General features: G+C 30.8%; 1 pseudogene; it reads left to right on the top strand.

Annotated features, from left to right (window-relative positions):
- The first annotated feature begins 7702 nt into the window (after positions 1-7702).
- On the top strand, positions 7703-9209 carry LOC149530556 (large ribosomal subunit protein uL30y-like; annotated as a pseudogene).
- Positions 9210-11264: the final 2055 nt, after the last annotated feature.

Raw genomic sequence — 11264 nt, forward strand, 5'->3', positions numbered from 1 at the left:
TAAATGGCATGTAAACACTTTAGTCAAACCGTTGCTTTAAGCAAGTACCTTGATAACATCAAAGACAAAAAACCTCTAGTTAGCAATGTTACTTTACTTACTTTGTTCATCACACCAAATCTCTGTCCCTTTGAGATTGTCATATTTCATGATGAGTTAATGAAATATTCCTTGATGGACTAGGTTTCCCTTTTGAACTGTAATCTTGTTATCACAGTTAGCAAGCTCTCCATGAATTTGAGTTTCCAAATTATGATAAACCTGTCATGTGTGCACTAAAATCTGCAAATTAGCATTATTCCTCTTTTGTGTCTTGCATTCTTTTAGCTTCCATGGAGCACTTTCCTATTCGAATGCAACACATACATCCAATTCAAACATTTCTTGAACTCGAGAACATTGTGGGCTAACATAACTTCTAGAATGTAGACTTTCATGGTGTCCCTTTCAACTATTTCATTGCTAATATTACTATGCATATCAAATTAAGTTCATCAAGTGTATGCTTTGATGGATCCATTCAGTCTCATGAAACTTGTTTCATATATTGAAAGTTTATAATAATTAGAATCGTTATGATCATTCTTTTCAAAACATCTTAAATCCTTACCGACTGTCACAAATCTGATGAATTTAGTCAGGCCCCAAAGTGGGTCTAGCTATAAAAAAAAAAAAAAAATTCAAACATCTAATCATTTAAACTAATCCATTCAAAATCTAATACTAATTTGAAACAAATTTGACCAATGGAAACAATTTTAAAATTCATTTGACATCTTTCTACAATTTTTCAACTTAGTGCCAAGAGGTCCTTTGATTGGCTTTAAAAACTGACCCAAACAAATAATTAGGCTATGAAATTAGACCTATTAATTCTTTGTTTTGCACACTCTTACTGTATTCAATTGCATCTCATGAAAAATTCTTAGTCAAAAGATATTGACTGTTAAAACTACCTGCAAGAAAACATGTTAGAAAAAATAAAATGCATTTGGATTTGGCTTTAAAAATAGGGTGAACTGACACTTGGGGAAATGAAAACTAGGGCATTTTTTCATTGTCATGAGGAAAATATGAATATGTTATTTGGGCTCATGATGAATAGCTAGGCGCATTTGGCAAGCAGTCAAAGTGGGCTACTCAAATTTGCAAAATTGGAAACACTAGTAGAAAAGTAGTTTTTGCAAATGGAATGAACCTTGGAAAGTGTGTAGATGGATTCATCAAGATTTGAAATTGTTGGAATATTCAAATAGGAAGAATGCTTCTGAGAGGGGGGGTGAATCAAAAGTATTGTATTTAAACCATTAAAAAAATTTCTTAACTGAAAGTAGATTGCGTGCATATAAACATATCAAACAATTATGAAAAACACATAAGCATCACCACATAACACTTGAGATTTTGGTAACCCAGAAACCCTCTAGAAATAAGAAGGTAAAACTGGGGTGGAGATGATACCCACAAAATCACTGCAGTAATAATGCTTAACCACTTCTGATGGTCTACCCTGTTAAAGGTCTACCCTATTAAAGGCTTTACACTGTATCAATAGTGACCTGATTAAAGGATTTCAAACACTTTACATGAAGTGTTACCCTATTAAAGGATTTAATCACCTATTTAAAGGATCTTCAAAATAGCTGCTAAGCTAACCTATCACCATAGGGTTTTCTTTCTAATACAATTGCTAGAGAGTATTAGGTATAATAAAACTAATAGCTTACAATCCTTTGATTGTTTAATATAGGCACTTGATCTGCTTTCTCTGATCTTGATCCTCTGTGATCTGGTACTCTTCACTCTATAAAATATAGTTTTCCTTACAAACCCTCATCCATCCACACACATACAATGAGATTTAGTCTTCCTTATAAAGACACTCAAAGACTTAGGGTTAAGTATGGATCTATGATCCATATTGAATCTTGGTTTCCTGCTCATTCCTTGCACATTTACTATTGGTTGCATGCCTTCTCCATTTTTCTTATTGGTTGCATGTAGATTGCATAGGAAAAACAAAAGATTCAATCTTATCTTTTAATCCTTTCAGATTCGGCATATGTTGGCCATGAAAATGGTTTACATCTGCATTTGTAAAGTTACAAACTCATATGTGCATTTTGTATTGCTCGACACTTACTGATTCCAGATGCTCAGCACATGTAACAAACTAGCCTACTTGGATCCTATTTTATTTTTGTATTGCTTGGCATCATCTATGACTTGGCACTCAAATACCACTCGGCACTTGTATCATGCTCGGCACCTAAAGTCATTCGGCACTTGATCTTCACTCGACACCTGAAGATCACTCAGCATCTGAAGGCTTTCCTAACTTGGCTTATGTTGTGGCTTGGCATACATGGTGTACTTTGTTCCAATATAGAAAGTGGTTAAGTGTGTTGGCACTCAAGTGTCAAAAACCATTTTGAGGTTAATAATCTAAAAAATTGGCATACTTAAATTATTTTTAGAGTACAACACAATGGTACAATCCATTCGATGCCACCTATCATGTATTTTGAGATATGACATCATGAATAGGGGTACTAGCCAGTATGCATTTCCTGACACTAGTGAAACTTTGCAAATTGCATTTGGAATCATATTTGAAATTTGATCAAATGGATTTTTCATAAGCTCAATATTGAAACATAGCAAGTTTTTGACCTCTAAAATTCAACATATAAGGAATTTTCTCATTTCAATAAACTGGGTCAAAGTTGTGGCAAGTCAAACAGGGCCTTCCAAAATTCTAAACAATTCACATCAGCATCACAACAATAAATGACCAACTTTGAGGGATTCAAAACCTAGTCAAACAAATTCAAAATGACTCAAAATATGAAGCATAAGCTCTCTGGTATGGAAACTAAAGACTCCCAAAGTAGTGTGTCATGAAACATTACTAGATGCAAGATATTCAAATGCAAACACGACCTTCTATCGTTGTTTGACATAGGCAAAAATATAGATTTGGGCATTGCTCAAAACAGGACTTCATGGAATGCTTTGGAATGGAAATTTATCATCATGGAACACATGGATATATTGAATACAAGGTGATAGAAGCATTAAACACCTCTTAAGCTTCACAAGTATAGCCTAGTACACTTGCATTAAAGAGTGCTTATAGGGCTTGATTTTTCAATGGTATTCAAAATCAGGGCTTCAATTTTGAGTTTCAATAGCTTGAATATGTAAAATCCAAATAAAAAATTGCAAACATATTTACTAAGCCATTTCCTAAGGATAAAGTTGATTATCTAAGAGTTAACTGAGGGGTCCTTCCCCTTTCTAAGATTAACTAAGAAAAGATGCATGTTGAATCAATTCATGGATGGCCAAATCTATCTTTGTGGAGTTGATGAAAGAGTTCACTCTACAACAACTATTTCTTGAAGGTGTGTAAATAATTGTACTAAAACTGATGTAAATAGTACATGCAAGGTATAAATTATTACTGTAATATTTGTTAAGTTTCACATTGGAACTTATATTTACCTTTGGTATTGTTGTCAATGGGGGAGAGAATCAAAGAAGATGAAGAAGCTACCTAGGGGGAGAAGTGACTAAAGTGATTGACAGAGAATCAGAGAGAATTACTTGAGAAGAATTAAGATTGTTGTCAAAGGGGAGACATGATGATATTGTAAAGAGAAGTATACCTAAAGGGGGAGACTTTGTGAAGATGAAGCTACTAAAGATACAAACAAAGTAAACCTGATGCTAAAATCTATTGTAGAAAAAAGAACAAAGTCAGATAGCTGAAATTTTGTATTGTTGCCAATGCATACATTTGATTATCTTATGTTTATTATTTTTTAATATAAAATCTTATGCTTATGTGTTTCCATCAATGTAAAGGGGGGGATTTTTATCCCCAATTAATAATGTTTTTATTGTGTCTAAAAGAGTTATATCAGTTTTTATATTGTGATTGATGTCAATCCTTATCTGGTTATACATTATTCTAATTCAACAGAGTGCCATATTATTTAATTGATGAAAAGGATTTGATTAATGAAGATAATATGAAGAAAGTATGATGATGAAAGAGTTGATAAGTGTTGATATTCAATGGGTACTTGAATGAATTAGACTATGATATTGTAATGTTTTTTTGATTATTTTGCAATCATGTAATATTGTGATGAAGTTCATGTATTCACTGAGCTATACAAGCTACACCAATTAACTAGGTGAAAGGAGAGACATGGTGTTAACTAAGCTACTATTGTTGTCACTAAGTGCCTGGAAAAGAAAAAATAAATTTTACTGTTAACCAAGTAATTTCAATATTATCTAAGTAATGTATTTCTACAATAAAGTTGCACTATTCACTAGGTGAAGAACAAAAGAAAAAATTAATCTAAGGTCAACTTTTGGTGAAAATAAAGGATAAACTCAAATTTAGTTATGAGATCTATGGATGGAGAAATGTAATGAAGTTCAAGGAAGTTCTATTTTATGAATGACTAAATTCATTGAATTTGAGATCTTTAATCATGATTAAGAAACAAAATTAGGAAGGATTTGGAAGGTAGAAGTTAACTATTTAAGAGGAAGTGAAGCAGAAATAAGATAGAAGCTTAACTAAGTAGAAAAAAAGTTAAAAGATCAAAGAGAGGAAGTTGAAAGTGATAGTGTGAGTGTGTGAATTAGCTAGACAGAGATCAAAAGGAAGAAACCAAGCAAATCATAGATCTAAAAAAGTAAGAAAGTGCTAAACCTAGTAGATCATTTGTCTATTACTTTCTTACCATCATAGAAAATACAATCTCTTAACTGAGTGGACCTAATAGGTCTTTGAAATCATTAATGGTAATATAGATTAGTGATGTTTCTAAGTCCTTTAGATTAGGACACTCTTTTTATTAATGACAATGAGTGATAGGTCTAGATGATATTTGGTTAAAATCCTCTTACAAGGTCACACTAAAAATGTGCACATTAACCTTTACCAAGGTTCTCTCCTAGTAGAGCTTACTTCAAAAGAGTGAAATTTTTGGGTTGTCAGTTCCCATGTGGTTTCTAACTTTATAGGTTTTATACTTTAAATTTATGTGTCAAATATGTAAATGCTTATGTGTTGAAAAGTTTATTTTCATGTTATTTTCTTATTGCTTCAACTTGGTATAAGCTAAGTTATTACTCTAATACTCAGTATAAGTAAGAAGAGTGAGATAACAATTTGAAGTAGAGTTGACATAAGTTTGATTTGAGAAGTTGAATGTGGTTACCAAGTTATTTTTGTGAAATTTTATGAATTTTTAATTGGTACTAAATTATTTTAAAGGTATGTAGGATAGCTAGATACAAATAATTCACACTCCCTCTCATTTGTCTAACACTTTGAATAGACACATCGCTTGCACATCAATTCAAAGAGGGGAAAATATAATCTAAAAATGGTATAACCAAACAGATGTCCCTAAACTCAATTATCAAAATAAAAAGCATTAAAGTCCTAACTAGAAGGCAATCTATTTCTACCACCTTATATGATTCGAGTATCAAATTGCATAAAATCTTTAACTTGCAATAATCCTCAAATATCAATTAATTCTTAAATATTGACATTAATTAGAAATAAATCATGCTAAATTAATTAATTTAATTCAATGTCCTAGCACATTAATTAAATTGAATTAAATCTCTAAAAATATTTTATTGAATTAAATATTCATTAATTGATAACATCATATTAAATGAGATAAATATTTAATAATCTTCTCCAAAATTATAAAATTGATGAAAACAATAAAAAAAAAGATTTGTAGAAACAATTGAGTTCAGTTCTATAACATGGAATAAAAAATTAAATAAAAGAGTTAACTTCATCATGCATAAATGAAAATGGAAAGATGAGGTAATAATTATATTGTTTCTATAAAAAAAAAAAGTTAGTTAACTCAGCAATCTAACTTAGATAAACTAGTCGACTCTTTGATGACTTCCAACTAGGGATAGTGAGTTGTGCTTCAAGCTCCTAAGGTATATGATCAATAGGAGGTGCATGTGTTGAACTCAACTCAAACTCATCCTTGAGTCTCATAAAATGAGGCTTCTTAACCTTCATTTCCTATGTGCAATTTAAGAGTAAAGTTATAATCTTGAATTTTCTCTAGAGATATTGTGCATCACTTTTATTGAGAATCATTACTTTTTCTTAGTTCATATAGATTACTTGCATAGTTATTTTGACCATCTATACTCATACATAAAATTTTTGACAAAATCCAAAAAAATAGATTAGACCACATTCATATTAAATCTTTCATTTCAATAGAGTCTACTCTTGAAAAATCTTCAAAATCTGAAAGCTTCATACTCCTATTGGCTAGAAGGAAATAGATCATTTTCTCATGGTTTATTGTATAATATATGATCATTAAATTTTACTAACCATGGATTTAGTGAATTATTGAGGTCTTGTGTCTATAGCTATAGGTATAATTTCCACACACACAGTTAGACATGAATAGGCCAAGATGAAGGCACAAAATCAATGACTTATTTCTTGCTCATAAGATTTGAATTGGTTTTGAGACTAACTTATGAAAACACATTTAAGTTTTTTTCCCACTACCTAAAGATTGGTATAAAGATAATGCTAGACCAATGTACAATGAGAGTTGATGATATGAAATGAAAAACTTGTCAAGGAAAATTACAATATAGTGTGTTTAAATTATGAGCATCAAAATTTGTTATGCAAAAAGTGAAATGTTTATGTAATGCCACACTTCTTGATTATAACAAGTTGACAAGGAAAAAAAATTTACAAGGTAACTCTTAATAGGGTGTGTAGGATCTTGATAGGTGTGAAGTAGAATATTTTGGCAAGTGACTCTTAGAAAGAGTTTTAAATGCATTATTATGGTGCATCGTAATATATATTATTTGAAAATATTATAAAAAAGGATTAACACTCTTTATTAGTGTGAGACCTCACCCCGAACCATCATAGCATAGTGATATATCCATATTTCAATACCTTATGATTTCATGTTTAAAGACACTTTTGGATTCAAGTAAACTGTGACTCCTATTATTTGATGGCATATGTTGATTGCATTATGATGATCTTTACTTATTTTGTGGACTAGGAATTGTTTTATATGTTCTTATTAGTAAATATGTATGCTTGTAGTTGTTCATTGTTTTAATGGAAATTGAACCATGATTATATTTGAAATGTTATATTAGTTATGTTATAAAGTAAGAATTTATATTGATGAGTAGATCATGATGTGTAATATTTCTAGGGTTTCATACACTAATACATTTGGGCCCAAATTACAAGGGAAAGGTGTCATAATTATGATGGTCACCCATCACCCAAGCAACTAAACCACGAATTGGCTCCTATTGGATAAGCATCAAACTTTTGTTGTCACAAAATGTGACAGCAAGGGTGTTCATCATAATTGTGATGGATAAAGATGTTGTAACTTGGAATAAGGAAAGGGAAAGAGTTCATGTTGAAATTATCACAATTGTGACATCCATGCAATAGCTACATTATGGAAGTGACATTGATCCATCAGTACTATCTGTCATAATTGAGATGGTTTTACGATAGTTGTATTATGCAAGTAATGACTAGACATTGAAACATGTTGTCACAATTGTGAAGGCTAGCCAAATTATTATATATAAAAATTAATTTAATTATTTTTTTTTCATTTCATATATGAGTTCAGAGGAGGTAAAGCTTGTGCCTAAGTCAATTCTCAACAAGAGGAAAAGAAATGAAGAATGGGCGAATGACAAGAAGTGGCAGTTGGAAGTTACAAAGGTAAAAACTACTACAAACCACAAACAAATTTTTCAAAAGCCTAAGGAATATTCAAAGGAGTATATGGAGTAGGTAATAAATTGCTTGATTTGTGAGTGATGTCTCACCATTCCATCTAGTGTTAAGTGTGTACCTTAGTTTCTTTTTGGCAAGTTTTATATCAATTTATGAGTCAACAAGGAGTATGTGGATTCTTTAATAAATTGTTCTATTTTTTATTGATGTATCATCATTCCATCTAGGGTTGAGGAATGTACCCTATTAAGTTTCTTGTGTACTTTGTGACAAAAATTAGGAACGGGAGGTAATCAAATTAAAGAGAGATGCAAAAATGAAAGGAGGCTTTTATGTTGAGCCAGAAGCTAATTTTTTGCTCATTATTCATATGTGTGGGTAAGTAGATAGTCTATAGTATTTATATACATTTTATTTTCTTGGTCTTTATATAGTGATAGATTTGGTAGACTATTATCTCTCTAGCCTATTTTTTCATAAAAAAGGGTAAATGTTCTTTCCATATTTTATTATAATATATTTACATCTCTTCTATTTTAAATAAAGATATGAACACAAAATTATTAGTCTTCCCCAAATTCTAATATAAATTTTGAAGTAATTTTTTTGTTTATTGAGTTTCTTATTTTTCTTATTCAATATCAATGATATGCATCCAAAGACAAGAGCAATTTTGTGACTTTTATGTTTGAGGCAAGTTGGTCCTTTTTCAACTTGACCCATCTCTTTTACACTTTTTGTTTCTAAAATAGTGGTTAGTGATCACTTTTGGATGTATATATAATATTCCAGTGAAATTGACTTGTTATGGCACTTCATTTCAGATCTTCAATGGCATGTTTCTAAAAGTGAACAAAGCAACAATGAACATGTTGCATCAGCTTGAGCCATATGTGATCTTTGGGTATGTTCTTGGTTAGTTATAAACATTATGTAGATTGGTTTTTTCTTATTTCATAGATTCTTGTGTCTAATGTTATTTAATTCTCTTGCTTAATTCTTTCTAGATATCCAAATTTAAAAAGTATAAGAGAGTTGATTTACAAGAGAGGTTATGGAAAGGTTGATAAGTAGTGGATTCCTTTGACTAACAACTCTGTCATTGAAAAGGTACTTGTGTTTGTGATGCCTTTTGTGTTAGTCAGTATGCTTTCCTATTGCTTATTATTTCTACCTTATTTCTTGTGAATAGGTTTTAGGTAAATGTGACATAATCTATATTGAAGATCTTATCCACGAGATTTTTACTATTGGCCTCAACTTCACAAAAGTGAACAACTTTTTATGGTCGTTTAAACTTGGCGCTCCATCTAATGGATTGAAGAAGAAACACAACCACTACATTAAAGGTGGTGATGCTAGAAATCATGAAAAGTCCTACATTTAAGCTCCAGTTTTCTTGCTTTCCCTAGTGGGCCTTGTGAAACTAAAAACCCTGGATCCAAAGTGATGCACAAAAATTCATGGGGGACTAGTGCATCTATAAAAAGGACTCCTCAAATTAGAGTTATTCAATATTAGATGGTTATTATAGAAGAGAAGATCCTCATATGTTCTAGAGTTTTTCCCTTAAATCCTTGGCGAATAGCATAGTACCAAGCTAAGAAAGATTAAAAAAACCCTATTAAGGATGTGTTTTATTCTACTTCTTGTCATAGATTCTTGTACTTGTATAATCACTAATGAGAAAATCCTTATGGAGTTTAAGAACTCCATCATATTGGATCCTCTCCATTCCATACAAAAATGGGGTCCCTAATGTTCATTTTACTACTTTGTAGTTCACATTTTGTAATCTATAATTGAGTTCTAGGTTCAAACTTAGAACAACAAGAAAAATAACAAGTATATATTACACATTGTAATCTGTAACATCTAATCAATTAGCAAAATCTATATTTCATGTGAAAGCTAACCCCCAACAAGATTTAGGTATAGACATACTCTTTAAAGGGTCCTAAGGAAATCCCTTTGGATAAGTTACTTGTTAGGAAACATTTCATGATTCTTTCCAATCACCCAACAAATCATTATAATCAAAACTATGTAAGACAAATGCTAAGAATAATCACAAAAAAGGAGGTTTGTTTTTCTTCAACAAATGAGTTCTCTTAACAAAATTTTTGAGTTGAAATGTTTCTCAGTAGAGACATGCTAAGTAACTAGCATGGTGTGTTACTTGTCTACTGTAGAAACATGTGTGTCTAATGAGCACCCACCAAGAGTTTGAACTATATAACCGATATTATGATCACACTAATGGAAAAGAAAAAAAGCCAAACTCCTACATGAAAGCTTAGCAGGAATTTAAAAGTCTCATTTCTTATACCTTTTGTCAACCACCATATATTCCAACCATAAAAGAGTCACAATTTTGAAATGGTAATGACAAGACAAATGAACAATAGATTACATTCTCCACTTCTTGCCATATCTAGTTTTCTTGAAATCAACAAGATCTTCTCTTAGCAATTATTCATAATTATGTGGCTACATTACTTGAAAGCTAACCTATAGGGATAAATTTCATTTCATTTCAAAGAAGCTCTTTATCAAAAAATTATATGGAAATGTAGATAATATATGTATATTTTTTAAGGCCCCTCAACATCCAAAGTGCACAAAAATAAAAAGTATACTATAATGTACCTATACCTGAAAATTACTATTTTTTGTGGCTTCCATCCAAAAGGAGATGATTTTCATGTTCCACAAAAATCTAATAGGAAATCATTGTAAATACAAGACAATAGATGAATAATATCAATGGTAATATTTCAATCACATTGCAAAGATGAATGCCAAAGAAGAAAAAATTAAATTGCTAAAAGGATAAAATAGTGGCAATGACTAATATCCCAAAGGTGGTACCTGATCATACTGACATCAATCATTTTTCCATCTTAGTCTAAAGGTTTTTGTTTTTAAAGAGCTTCAATCATCTCAAAATTTTGAGATTGCATCCTTACTAAGGCTATGTATCTTGAAATTAGAGACCATTCTCTAGAAGAAACAAGAAGTCAACAAAATCAATTCTGAAAAGATCATACCACCTAAAGCATCAAAAAATTGTGTGCAAAGATAGACAAAAGCCCAAATACTATCCATGTCTTTCAACAAACATAATATTAAAAAATGTAGACTAATCTTCCATGTATTCAATCTCCTAGGATTTTTAAACTTGAAAACTGATAGAAATGTAGAAAATATATGAATCATGTATATTTATGGGACCTTCTTCACCATTCATGTAAATTATACTTTTTGAAAACATATCCATTATGGCTCAACCAAAAAATAATTAAAAGAATGAACTAACAATTTAACAAGATTCAAAAATATACTTCAATTAAGCATCCATATCATTTAGTTTTAGAAAATAAATTAAATTTTAATTGGAAACCTTAATAGTTCTACAATTAAATATCCATATTACTCAATC

The sequence above is a fragment of the Cupressus sempervirens genome, chromosome 11 (assembly GCF_028749045.1).
Source record: "Cupressus sempervirens isolate cs-2001-9-10 chromosome 11, ASM2874904v1, whole genome shotgun sequence".
Classification (NCBI taxonomy): Eukaryota; Viridiplantae; Streptophyta; class Pinopsida; order Cupressales; family Cupressaceae; genus Cupressus; species Cupressus sempervirens.